Consider the following 16,746-nt stretch of genomic DNA (forward strand, 5'->3'; position numbering starts at 1 on the left):
AATGAAGCTTTAATCAGCCAATCAAATAACTTCCTTTCTTTGCCTGCACACCTTCTCAGTGTCTTTTCCTGGCTCCTGTAGGTCGAGTGTGCCCAACCACTCCCGCTTTGGCGCTGCGCAAATCAAGTCGATTTTTGCTCAGATGAGCTTTTAAAATTTTTCTATGCCTTATTTTAACTTTTAATAGAACACAATCACCACCCCTCAGGTATCTGAGTGAAAGGCCTTTGCAGGCATTTCCAAAATAAGGCTCAGGAAAGGAGAGGTGGCTTTGATACTGAAAATCTATTTATGTGATCACTAACAAAGGAAAAGGGGAATCCTTTCTTAGGCCTCCCCTCAGTCTAGTTCTGGTAGGCTAATAATAATTTGGTTGTGATTTCAAGTTTTGTTTTTAGAAACACGCAAAAAACCGACTCTATTGGGATTTGGGTGTTAAAAAGATGGATTATTTTTCCTTTTCTTTGCTGGCCCCTCAGCTGCAGATCTTTATAATGCTAGTGTCAAACAGGGTTAATAATTCCTTTAAAAACAAGCCAACAAATTTAACATTAAATTCCCTATAAACACCTAGACCTAGCTTAAGTTTTGAGCTAAAAAATGTGTAACTCAAGTCACGGGGGCTGTCAGTTTAGGAATGGTTTGCAAGGCCTTTTGATAGCGAGATAAGGGCTTCTCTTTGTGTTTTTCTTTTCCTCAAAGAGCACACCTTTTGTGCTCTCAGCCTAACAAAGAAATCTCTCAATTTCATAGTGGAATTCGGAGGGAACATATGATGTGTGCACTGATATCTATATGTGCCTGCAAAGCCAGTTTCAAACCACAAAAGGATTAAAAAAAAAAAAGCTTGTATTTTGCATTACACTGATTGGAAACACTAAGACATTGAGAGCAATAAAAACAGCAACAACCAGATCCCAAAGGATTTGAATTCCTTTAGTTTCCATTTGGCATAAGAATAGTATGATTTCTTTGTTCTGCCCTTTCTTATCTTCAACACTCAAACAATAATGTCATTTTTGTAGTGGAGTAAAGACTTCTGCTGCCTAAAGCAGAATGATGCCCAAGGTAGTCTTACATATGTAGAATAATAGAATTAATCTTTGTATTGATTTTTTTTGAAAGAGGGGTAGTGTCATCTTTTTTTTAAAAAAATTAAACACTAAAAAGTGTTTCCTTCTGCTGTGAAATTCAATCATTTCTTAGAATGGACAAAGATGGGTGCTTTGCCTTTTAACTCTTGGTCTACCTGGTAAAGCGGTTTCTCTGCATTCTTCTTTGTAAAAATAGACTTGAGATCATTTGCAAGAAATTACTATTTTTTGCTTTGGGTTGTTATGGTTTTTAAAAGCAGATGCAGTGTTATCTGTTGCCTGTGTGTGCACAGGATGAATTGTGCTTTCGAGCTAATTTTCTCCAGCCGAGGCTTGACCAAAACACTGGATTCTATAAAAAGCTCTGCCCCAAAAGTATCTGGCATTGTAAAGCTACAAGGCAGTTCTAAGACCCAAGACTCTTTATGATAAGCCACTGCAGAATTCAGTTTTGGTAGCACACTTGTAACCATTCAAACACTGCTGTGTAGCGCTTTCAGCTCTTGAAGCGAAGGGAATGGGGGAGGGGCAAGAGAGAATTGTAAGAAAACAAAGATTCCAAACCCAGAAAACCTCGGATTTACGTTGGTATGTACCTTATGAAATTCTAATATATTGTAACCATGTATAGTGTCATCAAGATTTCAGATAATCAGGTCCTAGTATACGTTCCAAGGCATGTAATATTTTTACATGCATACTAATAAAGGCCCACCTTTGAGAAGAAAAAAAGGCCTCCTTTCAAATGAAGTCAAGCCCAGGTGAAGTTGAAACTCAACCCACACAACACTGGCACCGTTTTCAGGCTAAAAGATGCTGAGAGTTTCAATTTCTTCATCTTACAACATGGATGAATGTGATGCCTGGCTGGCAAAATTTGTAGATTTACATAGGTTGTTCTAAACACCACCGGTAAATATGTGTGCCAATTTATGTGCAACTCAAGACAATTTGCTGTGTGAAATTAAAGACCAACACCTCTTCCGGGAGTCAATCATTCGGTTCATTTACATGAAAAGTCCTCAACGGCAAAAAATGCTACTAATTTACATCACAGTGTCCCCAGAACAGAGAACAATGGCTTCCTCAATGGAAGTTAATGCAAAAGAGGCATTTTGAGATTAAAAAAACCTTGAGTACATTTTGCAAATATGAAGCAATCAATCAAATTTAAAATAAAACACACAGAAACGCTTCCCATGCTGGGAGCCTTCACGGCTACTTCAGCAATATTGGTTATCTTTAGAATCCCATCAAACGGGTGAGCCTTTTTAAGAGGGTCTGGTGACATTGTTTTCAGGTCCTTCCATTTTGTTCTATTTCCAGGGTAAGCACAATTAGCTTGACTTGGGGTTTCTCTTTCCTTATAAAAAGCCTTTCAATTGAATGTCCGTCTGTCAATGATGGAGGAATCAGGACACAGGGCTGGATAAATAGCATACCTGGGTGGCGGTAATATATTCTCCCTCGATGTGTTAACGATTTTTACACCTTTGTGGTCTTTACGGGGGTTTATGTATGTTATCTTTTTGTGTTCTGGAGGGCTGTGATCACCTGCTGTATGTACAACATGTGTTTGTTACATTTGTACACCATCTCCCTTCTTGAATTTAAACACCTAGCTATTACATCTTGTTTACTCAGTATCATCCCCCCATTCGGAAAAGAAAAAAAAACTGCAAGAACTGAACATGCCATGTTTCAATCTGGCCCCAGTGGCTTTTTCTCTGAGAGCAAAACGTGTGTCTTTTACACCAGGGCTTTCTCCCCACCCCAGGGGGTGTCTTCCATTCTTTTGTGGCTCAGTTTAAGGCGAAAAGGGCTCCAAACCACTAACTAAGCAGAAGGGAGCCCCTTCTTCCACCTGCAGGGAGAATTTCAGGTTTAATTTATCTGAAGATAGCGTGCTCTCTTCTTATTTGCCACCATTACGAGGATAACAAAACACCACCTTGGCTTCAAGATCCTGGTGGAGGCTCACGGGCTTTCTCAACCATCTTTGGCGAGGCCTTGCTTCCTTCCACTCGAGTAAGTTGCGGCTTGGGGCCACGGAAAGGACTGGGTGAGAGCCTGAAATGTCGTTTGAAAAAAAAGAAGCCCTCCCTCCATCCCCTCAGCACCACCAGCCCGCTCTCCGGGGCGAAGTTGCAGTCCAGCAGCCCCGTACGGGGGACACCCGGCAGGTCCGCGGGGCTCTCTCCCCGGCCGCGGTCGGCACCGGCCGGGCGTCCGCGCCCCCGGCCGCGGGGCTTCGCGCTCCCGCCGCCCCGCCGCCCGAGTCCTCCCTCCCCCCGGCGGCCGCCCCCTCCCCCTCTCCCGCGCTCCCTTTTGTTCGCTCGCCGCTCGGGCCGGGCCGCCGCCGCCGGGCCCGCACCCCCAGCCTAGGCCCCGGCGTGGCGGGCCGCCCCGCCGCCGCCGCCGCGCGGCCTAGAGCGCGCCGCCCGGGGAGGCGCGGGGCCCGGGCCGGGCGCACGGCGAGGCCGCGGCGGCGGGGCGGCCCGGGAGCTCGGGAAGCGGCGGCAGCGGCGGCGGCGGCGAGGCCGCTCCACCGCACACGCACACACAGACCCCGGCAGCGGGAACGCAGATGACACGCCCGTAGCATGGAAGCCGCCGCCGCCGCCGCCGCCGCTACGACGACAGCAGCCGCAGCCACAGCAGCAGCAGCCGGCGGCGCCGCGCTGAACAAAGGTCATCCGAGCTGCGGCCCGGACGCCCGGGCTTGACCGCTGCGAAGGCCAACCCCGGGAAGGGGGTGGGTGTGCGCCCGGGGGGCCGGGGGCGGCGGGCGCGGGGTCGGGGCGAGCGAGGGGCGCAGCGCAGCGGAGGAAGGGGCGCGGGCGGGCGCCGAGGGAGGCGGGGGCCGTCCCCTCGTGCCACCCCTGCGGGTTCGGGTGAGCGCGTGAGGCTCAGGCCCCTGGCCGACTGCAGTGGCCTGTCCCACCCTGGCCCTGGGGACAGCTGGCCTTCGCGCCCCACCAGCTTCTTTGGGGGGCCTGAGGACGAGCCGGCTTACTAGGCCCCACAGGTTCAGAGAGGGGGGCCACGTGAGCGCAGGAGCGCGCTTCCTGCCCCCTCCAGGCTGGCTGTGCACAGAGGGCTTTTAAAAGGCCTGTGCGCCCCTCTTTCTCACTGCCTTTTAATTTGCCCCCTACCCCACCCCTGGCATCCCTACTTTTCTACCCTGAGGTGAGGGTGTTTGGACTTCTCCCCCCAGGTGCTTGAAAGAAGAGAAGGTTGGAGGAGGAGGAGACTGGGGGGGCTGCTGGTGGTGGTGACAGGGCTGGGAGAGAGTGGAGAGCTACGGAGGAGGGGGCTGGGTGGGGTGGGGGTGACAGGCAGAGAGAAGCCTGGTCAACAAGCCAGCACCACTCTGCTAGGAGGCCGAGGCCGGCTCCCGCAGCCGACGCATCCAGTGTGAGCAGACACACATAGATTGCTTTCTTGGGGGCTCTTTGTCAGCCACCAACACAGAGAACACACACTGACACACACGTACACAAAGATCTGAGCCAGGTTGTGGGAGGTAAGTGGGGAAGGAGAAGGAGGGGGAAACAGTGTCTGCGGTGGGCTTTAGGGTGGCGGGGCGGGGGGATGGGCCTTGAGGGGCGCTGGGGTGCATATCCAAGACTGTGTGCTTGTGTGGTGGTGGTGGTGGTGGGGGACACACGATGACCTTACCCTCCTCACGAAGACCTTACACAGAAAAGCAACCCCCAGCGAGATCCCCCTCTGCTGATGATTTTCAGGGACTTGTTGGCAACTCAGCGAGGGTTGCCATAGCTTTTTTATGTAGGGTGACCAGAACCGGCTGAAACTGGTTTGAGGCAGATCAGCTCCTGAACACAATGCAGTCACTGAGCTACTACAGTGGGATAGCAGCTTCCTTCATGGCAGCCAAAAGCAGAGGAGCTTGCAGGAAGGTACCATCCCAACACAGTATGTGAATGTACACTTAGACACCACACAGCACTGGTACGTGACTAATGGAGCCCTAAGAGATTCTGTGTAGAGAAGATGGAAAAAAATGTGCAGGTTTGCAAGGTCTGAGATTACTTGGGCTTTTCCTGCCTTTTTCTTTTGCTTAAGGGATGGACAAGGAGCTGAGATTTATGACCCTTATTAAAGCAAAAAATGTGCCTTGCTAGGGTGGGGACACTTGGTTTATGCAGTGTCTCTTTCTCTGTGTTTCTAACAAAACAAAACCAAAATGAACTGATGGATTTGTAATTGATGGGTGTTGCTGGAGAATTCTACTTTGCATGCTTTTTTTCTCTTGCAGGGTATGTTCTGTTTTGTGCTTTTCCTTTTAGAAGCTACTAAAGGGTGTTGGGGATACTTCTGACTATTATGAAGGCCAAAAGGTAACAATATTGTTCTAGGAAATGCGCATAAATGCAATCCAGTGATGCTGTAAGGCATACATGCTGTCTTTTTTTTCCTTGTAGGCCTGTTGACTGGGGCTGCTTTTAACCCTTTCATATTTGCAGAGAATGCGACCGTGTGACAGTAACTGAACATTGGTCCAGAGTCTTCCCAAAAGGTCAAGGTTCAGAAGGTGAGATACGATATTTTGAGCATGAATTTCAGTGTTTATTTGGAGATCCACTCAGACACAGACTGATAGTGAATTGATACCCTGGAGAAAATACCGGGTTCAGAGTGGAGAAGAAAAACTCTGTATGTTATCCAACTTTAATGGGGTTAGAGTGACATTATGATGGTATTGCTATGAAGGCGAAATCAGAATGACTTCATTGAATCGTATGTGTCTAGTCATTTAGAAGAGTCAGGCCTGGAAAGAAGCAAGTTTAGAGAATGTAGGCATCAGGGCCTTGTGGAGAGCATACTGTTTTGCATAAGACTAAAACCAGTACGCATGGAGCATTTTCCCAATGATGACAAAAAAGGGAAGGACTTCGCCAAATCGAGGCAGCCTAGCCACCTTTTTAGGATATGAGGAGTCTGCAGGTAGAGTTGCCTTTTGTTCATTCATCACCTTGCTTTTTTACCTTGCTCTCTGTGTTAACCTGAGAGGGTTTTCACTCTGAGTCAAGTGGTGGAATGGCTTTTATTGATTTTGGGGCTGTTGACGGGGAGTTTGCCATTGGATTATTTGTGGCATACATTTTCATGTGGAATGCTAATGCAATACCAGGAGGAAATGGGGTATTCTGGCTTCATCTGTGAAAAGACGCCTGTTAACTCAAAGCTTTACAGCAGTGGCTGTTAGAAAATGTCGAATGCCTTAAGAGATTGCAGTTAGATTTGAGGTGGCATTTTTATGCACCCTCCCAAACCAGAGGTTTTAGAGAAGAGAAAAGAAAGCAGTAATGAGTGTAGTAGCCAAGTAAAGAACAAAGGCAGCAGAGCTTACAGGGAAACACTCAACATTTTGCCTTGGGGTTCCTTGTGAAAAGGACTGCAACTTCCCCAAACAGGAAACCAGCAGCTCCAGAATCTGATCCAACATGATCTCAACAACAGAACTAGTTCTGTCTTCTGGTTTGGTAAAAGTACAGTCAAGAGGAGCCCATAGAAGACATGACTGAAAATAAATTTTCTCCCCCACTTTGAAGAGGGCGTTTTATTCCTCTTTGCCTTCAGCAGAATAGGGGCTTTTCAGAAATGGCGAGGATCTTAGAATTGGTTAAGTTGTGTGCTGGCCGTGGGTGGCAGAATACCTGCAGTGAAGGGTGTCAAGTATGCAAGGTTTTTTATTGTTAAAATTTTTTGCATATAATTGCAGAGCATCCAGTGTGTGATAAAACTGCAAAGGGGAAAGGAGTTCATGGTTTGCTCAGAATATGCTGTGTAGTATTTAATAGAGAGAAATGTAATCTCGGACTGATACACCAGTAAATAGCTTACATGGTGGAACAAAATTCTTTAACAAATCACACTGTGCTAAAATTGGTTTTCGATTCTACATGATTTTTGACTGCCAGAGATTCTGTGTCTGAGTGTTGCAGAAATCTGCTTGCAAAGCAGATCCCAGTCCATGTTGCATGATCTGCTGCTCTTGCTTTTCTGGTGCCAACTAAAACTCAGATGGCTAATGTGATAAACCTTAATTAGCTTAATACAATAAGCTGTTTTATAATTTAGTCCTTAGCTCCTGTCTTGAGAAAGTCAGTGATTTTTATTTAACTTTGACAGCAAACCCTCTGCAATGAACATTTCTTGGTAATAGGTTTTAAAAGCCCTTTTTGTAAGGCACTGCATGTCACAGAATGTTCTGGTTTACTCTCACTGTGGTTTTTAGCTTTGTTGCTCCTCCTCCCCCCACAGAAGGCTCCTGGAAAATAGCATTTGTTTTGCATTTAGGCCAGTCTTTCCAGCTGCAAATGCTGTTTAAGGTTGGAGAGCTGGTTCTCCAGGGCAGCAATCAGGAGCTCATCTTGGATTGGGTTTGTCTCAGGTGGCGATCTCATGCTGCGGTGTAACAATGTAGCAGGCCCAGGTTTCACGAGAGTTTTCTGGGCTTGGGAATGGGAATGTGAGTGCAGAGAATGAGCAACAGCCTTCTCTTTCCTGGAAGAGCCAGGAAGGAATAGGGTGACACTCACACTTGTGGCCGGGGCCTGTGTGTTGCAGTCGCTGTCGCCATCCTGGCAGCCACACCTGGAGCCGGGATTGCCCCGCAGGCAGGCAGGCTCCCGGGGCCAGCAGCCGGCTGTCCCCTCTGCGGGAGGAAGGTGTGGATTTGGCTGATGAGGGTACCCTGGAAAGAAAGTTGTCACTAGGTGTTGAACCTTTGCTTGTTTTTATCATTTGCCTACTTAAGAGTCATTTTTTCCATGTTAAAGAACATTGGATCCAGGGCTTTTAGGACTCTTGAGCCTCCTGGGTCGGGAGAGGCTTGCGGGCTCTTTTTGCTCCTCCCTCTTCTCAACAAAGGGATTCCCTGCCCCCACCCACCTTAATTCCTTTTAAAGGACGTCTAGGAAGGAGACAGGCAATAGTAAATGGACTTTTCTGCTTATACCTTTGACTGTGATGAGTTAGGAATTTAGAATTTGCAGGCTCCCGTTCCCCTTTATTTCTTCCCTTCACATGCTTTATTGGGCTTTGCTGCGGGGCGAGTCCTCCCCTGGTTTTGAACAGCTTTTCCCATGTCCGGGCTAGAACTCCATCTGGCTGTTGACCGCTGGCTCAGAGGTTGCCCTGATGTGGACCCTCATGAAGGTCGCCAGTACAAGGGAAACTGGGAAAGACTGCACTGCTCCCTCCTCATTCCCGAACCATCTCTTCCTAGTGAATATGATACACCACCAACAGAGAGTCACAGCAGCCACAGAAAACATGAAAGAAATCTGCACCTTTGTGTCCTGGTTAAATGGTTAACTTTTTTTAACTTTAAAACATGCATGAGTAAAATTTACCCCTTGGTGTGACCAGTGTAGAGTGCTAGTGTTGGCTGCTGCTGTCTGTAGGGAATAGTTCCATCAGCCCCTAAACTTTCCTTTTGCTGTGTCCCTCTGTGGTCAGACTCTTCTCACCCCAGCTGTCCCCTGGTTGGTTCTGTCAGTGTTACTTGGTCTTTCCCGGGGTGTCATATAAATGGCTTCCTTCACTTAGCAAGGTGCATTTTGATGCATCCATATTGTGTGTATCCATACTGTTTTACTGCTTGAGTTGTAGACTCCTGTATGGATGTACCACAGTTTATTTATCCCCTCCCTAGTTGAGAGACATTAGGGTTTCCGGTTTTTTGGTGATTCTGAATAATGCTGCTTATAAACATTGCCTATATGCTTTTGTCTAAGCATAAGTCTTTAGGGTCTCTTCAGTAAATACTTAGGAGTGCGATGGCTGGGTCATATGGGAAGTACACAAGAATTAGAAGTTGAATGAAAATAAATTCAGCTCCTTCATAGCCTTGTCAGCTGCAGCAGTTAAGACTTCCCAAGTAAGAGATGGTAGCAGACGTTATCTGAAGACACATGCAGTGATCGCAATAATAGACCGCTCACTTCACGGGATGACGTGCTTTATAACCCAGAACTAATTGAAATTAGCCAAAAGTAGACACAAAGAAGTACAAGTGGTAAAATATCCTTTATATCCTACAGCATTTATTTTTAAGCTCTTCAAGAAACATTTGGTGGTTTAATTTTTACATTTGTCCCAAGTTCAGTAAAACACCAAACAGTCATAGAATCGAAATTTTGGAAAGTGGTACCAAAGATCTTCATTAAAATTTTAGTTGCGTACACAACTTCTTAACTAACTAAAATTAATATGAATTACTGACTGTCCAAATACTGGTGGTGTTTTAGTATTTGAAGTTATTATTCAGCTTTCATGCTTTTTAAGGAAGTGAAAATATTTAAGCAATATCCAAGCAATGAAGTAGGGAGATTAGAGGAGTTTTTTTTTTTTTTTTTAAGAGGATAAGATAACATTCAGGATTGGGAAGAACACATAGACCAAGGTTCTGGTGATGTAAATCAGGAGAGCCTGAGAAGTGGGAAATGAAGTTTATTTGGGGATTATTTCATCCATTTAACAGATACTGAGTGTTTACTAAATACCGGACGTGCTAGGCACTGGGAGTACCAAGGGAAAAGAAATCCAGAGAGAAAAATCTGGTGGGAAGTAGCATACAGATGCTATGACAGGAATGTGATGGGCCACCTCATGCCAAGTGTTGAGGGAGGAGCCCTTGAAGAAGTGGCTTCTGAGCAGCACCAGGAAAGACCAGAGAGTATGTAAGGCAGGCAGAGGGGTGGGGGATGAGCACATAGGGAAAGGCACTGAGCGGCCTCAGTGTTGCAAGTAGGGATGGGAGAGTTGGGGGTGGGGTGGGAGAAAAGGAGATGAAGCTAGGAGGCAGGCAAAGGCCAGACTTCTGAAGGTCATTTTATACAGTCCATTCGAGTGTGGACTTTCCTTATGTAGGCAGTATAGACAGAAAGGCTTACTTTTAATGACCAAGGTCCTGGGGCATTACAGTAAGGATGGAGAGGAGGCTATTGCTGGAGGTGGGGAGGTCTAGTGAAGGGACCATCATACGCAGCAATCAGGAGAGAAGAGGAGGGCTTGGTCTGAGGCAGTGCAGTGGATGGAGTGGGAGGGGGCAGGTTGTGTGTGTGTGTGTGTGTGTGTGTGTGTGTGGTAGTGGTGGTGCCCAATGGAGTGGGAGAGGGCAGGGCTGTGTGTGTGTGTGTGGTAGTAGGGGTGCCCGATGGAGTGGGAGGGGGCAGGGCTGTGTGTGTGTGTGTGTGTGTGTGGTGGTGGGGGTGCCCGATGGAGTGGGAGGGGGCAGGGCTCTGTGTGTGTGTGTGTGTGTGTGTGTGTGGTAATGGGGGTGCCCGATGGAGTGGGAGGGGGCAGGGCTGTGTGTGTGTGGTAGTGGTGGTACTCATTGGAGTGGGAGGGGGCAGGGCTGTGTGTGTGTGTGTGTGTGTGTGTGTGTGTGTGTGTGTGTGGTGGTGGTGGTGATGGTGCCTGATGGAGTGTGAGGGGGCAGGGCTGTGTGTGTGGTAGTGTGGTAGTGGTGGGGCCCGATGGAGTGGAAGGGGCAGGTGTGTGTGTGTGTGTGTGTGTGTGTGTGTGTGTGTGCCCGATGGAGTGGGAGGGGGCAGGGCTGTGTGTGTGTGGGTGGTGCTCATTGGAGTGGGAGGGGGCAGGGCTGTGTGTGTGTGTGTGGGAGTGGTGGTGCCCGATGGAGTGGGAGGGGGCAGGGCTGTGTGTGTGGTAGTGGTGGGGCCCGATGGAGTGGAAGGGGCAGGTGTGTGTGTGTGTGTGTGTGGTAGTGGTGGTGCTCATTGGAGTGGGAGGGGGCAGGGCTGTGTGTGTGTGTGTGTGGTAGTGGTGGTGCTCATTGGAGTGGGAGGGGGCAGGGCTGTGTGTGTGTGTGTGGTAGTGGTGGTGCCCGATGGAGTGGGAGGGGGCAGGGCTGTGTGTGTGTGTGTGTGTGTGTGTGGTAGTGGTGGTGCCCGATGGAGTGGGAGGGGGCAGGGCTGTGTGTGTGTATGTGTGGTAGTGGAGGTGCCCGATGGAGTGGGAGGGGGCAGGGCTGTGTGTGTGTGTGTGTGTGGTGGTGGTGGTGCCTGATGGAGTGGGAGGGGGCAGGGCTGTGTGTGTGGTAGTGGTGGGGCCTGATGGAGTGGGAGGGGGCAGGGCTGTGTGTGTATGTGTGGTAGTGGGGGTGCCCGATGGAGTGGGAGGGGGCAGGGCTGTGTGGTGGTGGTGATGTCCGCTTGGGGATGGGGATGATGGAGAGGGAGGAGCAGAGCATGCTGCTGAGGTTGCTCCCTGAGGGTACCTGCCCCTGGATGTTCTACCAGTTCAGAAGGCAGAGTGTGTGTGTGAGTGTGTGGCCTCGGAAAGTGGATTTGGAAAGTAGAGGTGGGGGAACGCTCACTTGATAGAGTGAATTCAAGCTTGGGTTGAGTTGCCCATGGGGGTGTCCTTTGCCTTCTGGATCTGTTTGGGCTGGACGTCTAGATGGAGGAATTGGCATAGAACAGAACTGATAGAAGAAAGGTGTAAAAAAAGTTGAGTTTGGGGTCTCCTAAGATAATTTTTTAAATTAATTAATTTTGTTGTCATTAATCTACAATTACATGAAGAATATTATGTTTACTAGGGTCCCCCCTTCACCAAATCCCCCCCACAAACCCCATTACAGTACTGTCCATCAGCGTAGTAAGATGCTGTAGAATCACTTTTCGTCTTCTCTGTGTTGCACAGCCCTCCCCATGCCCCACCCCCCACATTCTACATGCTAATCGTAATGTCCCCTTTCTTTTTCCCCACCCTTATCCCTCCCTTCCCTCCGTTTTTCCCCAGTCCCTTTCCCTTTGGTAACTGTTAGTCCATTCTTAGGTTCTATGATTCTGCTGCTGTTTTGTTCCTTCAGTCTTTCTTTGTTCCTATAGTCTTTGGGTTTGAGGTGAGTCTCTTGTAAGCAGCATAGAGATGGGTCTTGCTTTTTTATCCATTCTGTTATTCTGTGTCTTTTGATTGGTGCATTCAGTCCATTTACATTTATGGTAACTATTGAGAGATATCTACTTATTGCCATTGCAGGCTTTAGATTCGTGGTTGCCAAAGGTTCAAGGTTAGCTTCTTTAGTATCTTACTGTCTAACTTAACTCACTTATTGAGCTATTTTAAACACTGTCTGGTCATTCTTTATTTTTCTCCCTTCTTATTCCTCCTCCGTTCTTTATATGTTGGTTGTTTTATTCTGTGCTCTTTTGTGCTTCCTTTAACTGCTTTTGTGGGTAGTTGATTTTATTTTTTGCCTTTAGTTAGTATTTGGTTGATCTGCTTTCTTTGCTGTGATTTTATTTTCTCTGGTGACATCTATTTAGTCCTAGGAGTGCTCCCATCTAGAGCAGTCCCTCAAAAATACCCTGTAGAGGTGGTTTGTGGGAGGCAAATTCCCTCAACTTTTGCTTATCTGGGAATTGTTTAATCCCTCCTTCATATTTAAATGATAGTCGTGCTGCATACAGTATCCTTGGTTCAAGGCCCTTCTCTTTCATTGCATTAAATATATCATGCCATTCTCTTCTGGCCTGAAAGGTTTCTGTTGAGAAGTCTGATGGGTTTTCCTTTGTAGGTGACCTTTTTCCTCTCTCTTGCTGCCTTTAAAACTCTGTCCTTGTCCTTGATCTTTGCCATTTTAATTATTATGTGTCTTGGTGTTGTCCTCCTTGGGTCCTTTCTGTTGGGAGTTCTGTACATTTCCATGGTCTGATTGATTATTTCCTCCCCCTGTTTAGGGAAGTTTTCAGCAATTATTTCTTCAAATTTTCTATTCCTTTTTCTCTCTCTTCTTCTTCTGGTACTCCTATAATGCGGATATTGTTCCTTTTGGATTGGTCACACAGTTCTCTTAATATTGTTTCATTCCTGGAGATCCTTTTATCTCTCTCTGCGTCAGCTTCTATGCATTCCTGTTCTCTGGTTTCTATTCCATCAATGGCCTCTTGCATCTTATCCATTCTGCTTATAAATCGTTCCAGAGATTGTTTCATTTTTGTAATCTCCCTCCGGACTTCATCCCTTAGCTCTTGCATATTTCTCTGTAGCTCCATCAGCATGGTTATGAGCTTTATTTTTAATTCTTTTTCAGGAAGACTGGTTAGATCTAGCTCCTTCTTAGGGTTTGCCTTTGTGATCTTGGGTCTGTATCAATTTCTTCTGCCTTTTCATGGTGATAGATAAATTTGTGGGGAGCTGGCGCGTGTGTTGGGTAAGAGAAAGTCCCTTCTTGCCAGTTTATGGCCTTCCTCTCCTGGGAGAACAGCGACCTCTAGTGGCTTGTGCTGGGCAGCTGCGTGCAGAGGCCTCTGATCTTGCCCGGCTGCTATGGAGTTTATTTAGCTCTGCAGTTGCTGTGGGCGTGGCCGGCCTCAGGCTGCTGCTCCAATATGGCAGAGCCGCATCAGAGGGGGAACAGGTGGGAGACTGTTTATCGCGGTGAGGGGCCTCCCAGCTGCACTGCGGGGGTTCAGGCACCCAGAGTTCCCTGGGGATTCGCAGCTGCTGGGCTAAGTGTCCCAGGGCGCTTCCATCCAGCTGTGGGGTCCCTGTCCCTTTTAGACTTTAAAAAAGCACTCGCTTTTCTTTGTTCTGGGTGCACCGGCTACGGGGACCCGCTCACAGGTCTTACTGTCCTGCTTCCCTAGTTTCCAGCACCCCACACAGGCACTGTGTCTGCGCTCGAGTGCGGATGGCTGGGGCTGGGGCTGGGTGTTCAGCAATCCTGGGCTCCCTCTCCCTCCCCGCTCCGACTCCTCTCCTCCCGCCCAGAGCTGGGGTGAGGGGCGCTCGGGTCCCGCCAGGCTGCGGCTTGTATCTTACCCCCTTCACGAGGTGCTGGGTTCTCGCAGGTGTGGATGTAGTCGCTGTTGTTCTGTGTCTTCTGGTCTCTCTTTAAGGAAGAGTTGTCTTTGTTGTATTTTCAAAAATATATGTGGTTTTGGGAGGAGATTTCTGCTGCTCTACTCATGCCGCCATCTTGGTTTTCTAGCCTCTCCTAAGAAAATTTTTACATAGAAAAAACCATAAATGGAGGTGGGGGCTGAAGAACTTAGGACACGTGATGGTTGGAAGACAAAACGTTTCCAGAAAGGTTGAGAATGGTATCAGCTAAAACTGCAGACGTTACAGTCTGTCGTGGTGGGCCCTCTCGACGTCTCATTTAATACTGGGACAATGAAAAGAGCTTCTATATATATTACCTTATTCCCTTGGTGCAGGTGGGGAAACTGAGACAGAGACTACAGTCAAGGTCTGCCAGCTTGTAGATGGTACACTAGTGGCAGAACTTGAAGCCTGCTGCTCACCACCTGTCTGTTTGGTTTCGGGAACACAATTGGTGGCCTGGGGAAACACTGGCAGTCGTTTAGGGGCTGCAGAGGGAGGAGGGGGAGCCTGAGAGGGGACACAGTATGTGCTGGACAGCAAAGGCACTGACGGTGTTAAGGTTAGATGTGGCAGTCAGTGATGGTTGGGGTGAGAATACATAATGGAGAGGCTTGAGACACAGTAAAGCTGGGTTTGTACTTAGCCTGGTTTTCCTGACTTAAGTCACTACAGGGAGAGGAGACTGTCTCTACACCAGAGACCATGCTAGAAATAGCATGTTGAGAACACTCCAACATTTTATTTTTTATTTTTTATTAAGGTATTATTGATATACACTCTTATGAAGATTTCACATGAAAAAACAATGTGGTTACTACATTTACCCATATTATCAAGTCCCCACCCATACCCCAGTGCAGTCACTGTCCATCAGTGTAGTAAGATGCCATAGATTCACTATGCCTTCTCTGTGCTATACTGTTAACACACCCGCCCCACCCCATATGTACTAAACATAATGTCCCTCAATCCCCTTCTCCCTCCCTCCCCACCAGCCCTCCCGCCCTCCCACACCCCTCCCCTTTGGTAACCACTAGTGCCTTCTTGGAGTCTCTGAGTCTGCTACTATTTTGTATCTTCAGTTTTGCTTCGTTGTTATAGTCTACAAATGAGGGAAATCATTTGGCACTTGTCTTTTCTCCGCCTGGCTTATTTCACTGAGCATAATGTCCTCCATCTCTATCCATGCTGTTGCAAATGGTAGGATTTATTTTTCTTATGGCTGAATAATATTCCATTGTGTGTATGTATCACGTCTTCTTTATCTATTCATCTACTCATGGACACTTAGGTTGCTTCCATATCTTGGCTATTGTAAAATGCTGCGATAAACATAGGGGTGCATATGTCTTTTTGAATCTGAAAAGTTGTATTCTTTGGGTGAATTCCAAGGAGTGGGATTCCCGGGTCAAATGGTATTTCAATTCTTAGTTTTTTGAGGAACCTCCATATTGCTTTCCACAATGGTTGAACTAGCTTCCATTCCCACCAGCAGAACACTCAGACATTTTTTACTGGGCACTTGGGGTGCAGATACAGATTGGAAGGGAGGAGGAACGGAGATGTTTTTGTTTTATTTACTCTTTGAAAAGGATGAGAAAAAACAAAATAAATTGAAAAGGGTGCTGAGAATAATCTTTTGTTCTAACAGTAAATAAAAACAGTTTAAAGAAGTCTTTGAACCATCTACAGAGAAGCAGTTCCAAGTCTGCCTGTTGTAGAGTGAGGGGAGAGCAAATTCTGCTTAATCTGAATCTGGAGACTGAGCCTCAGTCATTTTGGGACAAACTCAGAGTGGCCTTTTTGGCTGTCCCACTGTCCCCTACTAAGTGGCTTCTAGTCCATGGTTGTTAGGATCTGAAAGTGTTGGTTTTGTATTGTTTTGTTTTTAGTCAGATATTATTATAACGTTATATAATTAAGAGATTCCAGGTTATCTTGAAGGGTTCAAGATAGAAGGCCTAAAAGATGCAATGAAGGTGATGTAGTTCTTCAATGTTTTCTAAATTCAGCCTTCTCTTTTTGGGACACATTCCTTTCCAAAGGCTGGCTGATGGGTCTAGTAATGGATATTGATTTTGGTAATTTTCTTCTGTGAGGAGCAAATTCTTTCTAGGGATCCGAATAGTAACAATTAGATCGTTAGTAGGTTAGGAAATTCAAAGCCCTGTGTTTCTTTAAAAAAATATAGCTGAAAATACTTCAGATACTTCAGCTACTCCTCATTTTCTACAATAAGCCTAAGTTGGGGAGGGGTGAGCAGCTAGTTAATAGCAGGTTTGGAACTAGAACCTCGCACTCCAGACTTCCAGCCTGACTGTTCTATCATTACTTTCTCTTTGACTCCAAAATTTGTCATATGTGTTTTGATGGCATATGAGCCAGCCCATATTTATAGTCTTTATATAATGTGAACCTAAAACCATGTTACTCAAATTAAGTCTCACACAGGTACTCATTGATCCTTTTCTGATTTAACATAGTAACAAGGGTGGCAGACGTAGTTCAAGGCCTCTGACTTGAGAACTTATGATCCAGTTAAATCTGGGGTAAGGCCATGGAGATTTTCAGTTGCCTTTGCCTAGCCCTCGATACAAACCTGTGTTCTGCCTCAGACTAGTTGTAGGACCTCGAGCAAGTCACTTAAATTCTAGGCCAGACTTGTCTTGAGGGTTGTTATGGAGGTAAAATGCATATACAGTGGTAAGTCTTCTCTGTAACTGTAACTATTCTGTGTTCCTCTGCCTCCCTGTTTTAGGGG

At 47.0% G+C, this 16,746-nt stretch overlaps 1 protein-coding gene across 16 annotated transcripts in view; it reads left to right on the top strand.

Moving 5' to 3' along the window:
- ZNF532 (zinc finger protein 532) overlaps positions 1 to 16,746 on the top strand; it is a 171,769-nt gene that overhangs the window by 63,782 nt on the left and 91,241 nt on the right. For 2 of the 16 annotated variants that reach the window (XM_037016038.2, XM_037016059.2), the window contains exons 1-2: positions 3,595 to 3,849; positions 5,585 to 5,652. The exons of 1 other annotated variant lie outside the window; for it this stretch is intronic. The gene's annotated coding sequence lies outside the window, so the exon portion shown is untranslated. Of the gene's footprint in view, positions 1 to 2,225; positions 3,123 to 3,586; positions 3,850 to 5,376; positions 5,459 to 5,542; positions 5,653 to 16,746 lie in introns of those variants that run through there. 13 more of the 16 variants (XM_037016009.2, XM_037016070.2, XM_037016065.2 and 10 more) reach the window with 13 other exon arrangements.

The sequence above is a fragment of the Manis javanica genome, chromosome 9 (assembly GCF_040802235.1).
Source record: "Manis javanica isolate MJ-LG chromosome 9, MJ_LKY, whole genome shotgun sequence".
NCBI classification, from domain to species: Eukaryota; Metazoa; Chordata; class Mammalia; order Pholidota; family Manidae; genus Manis; species Manis javanica.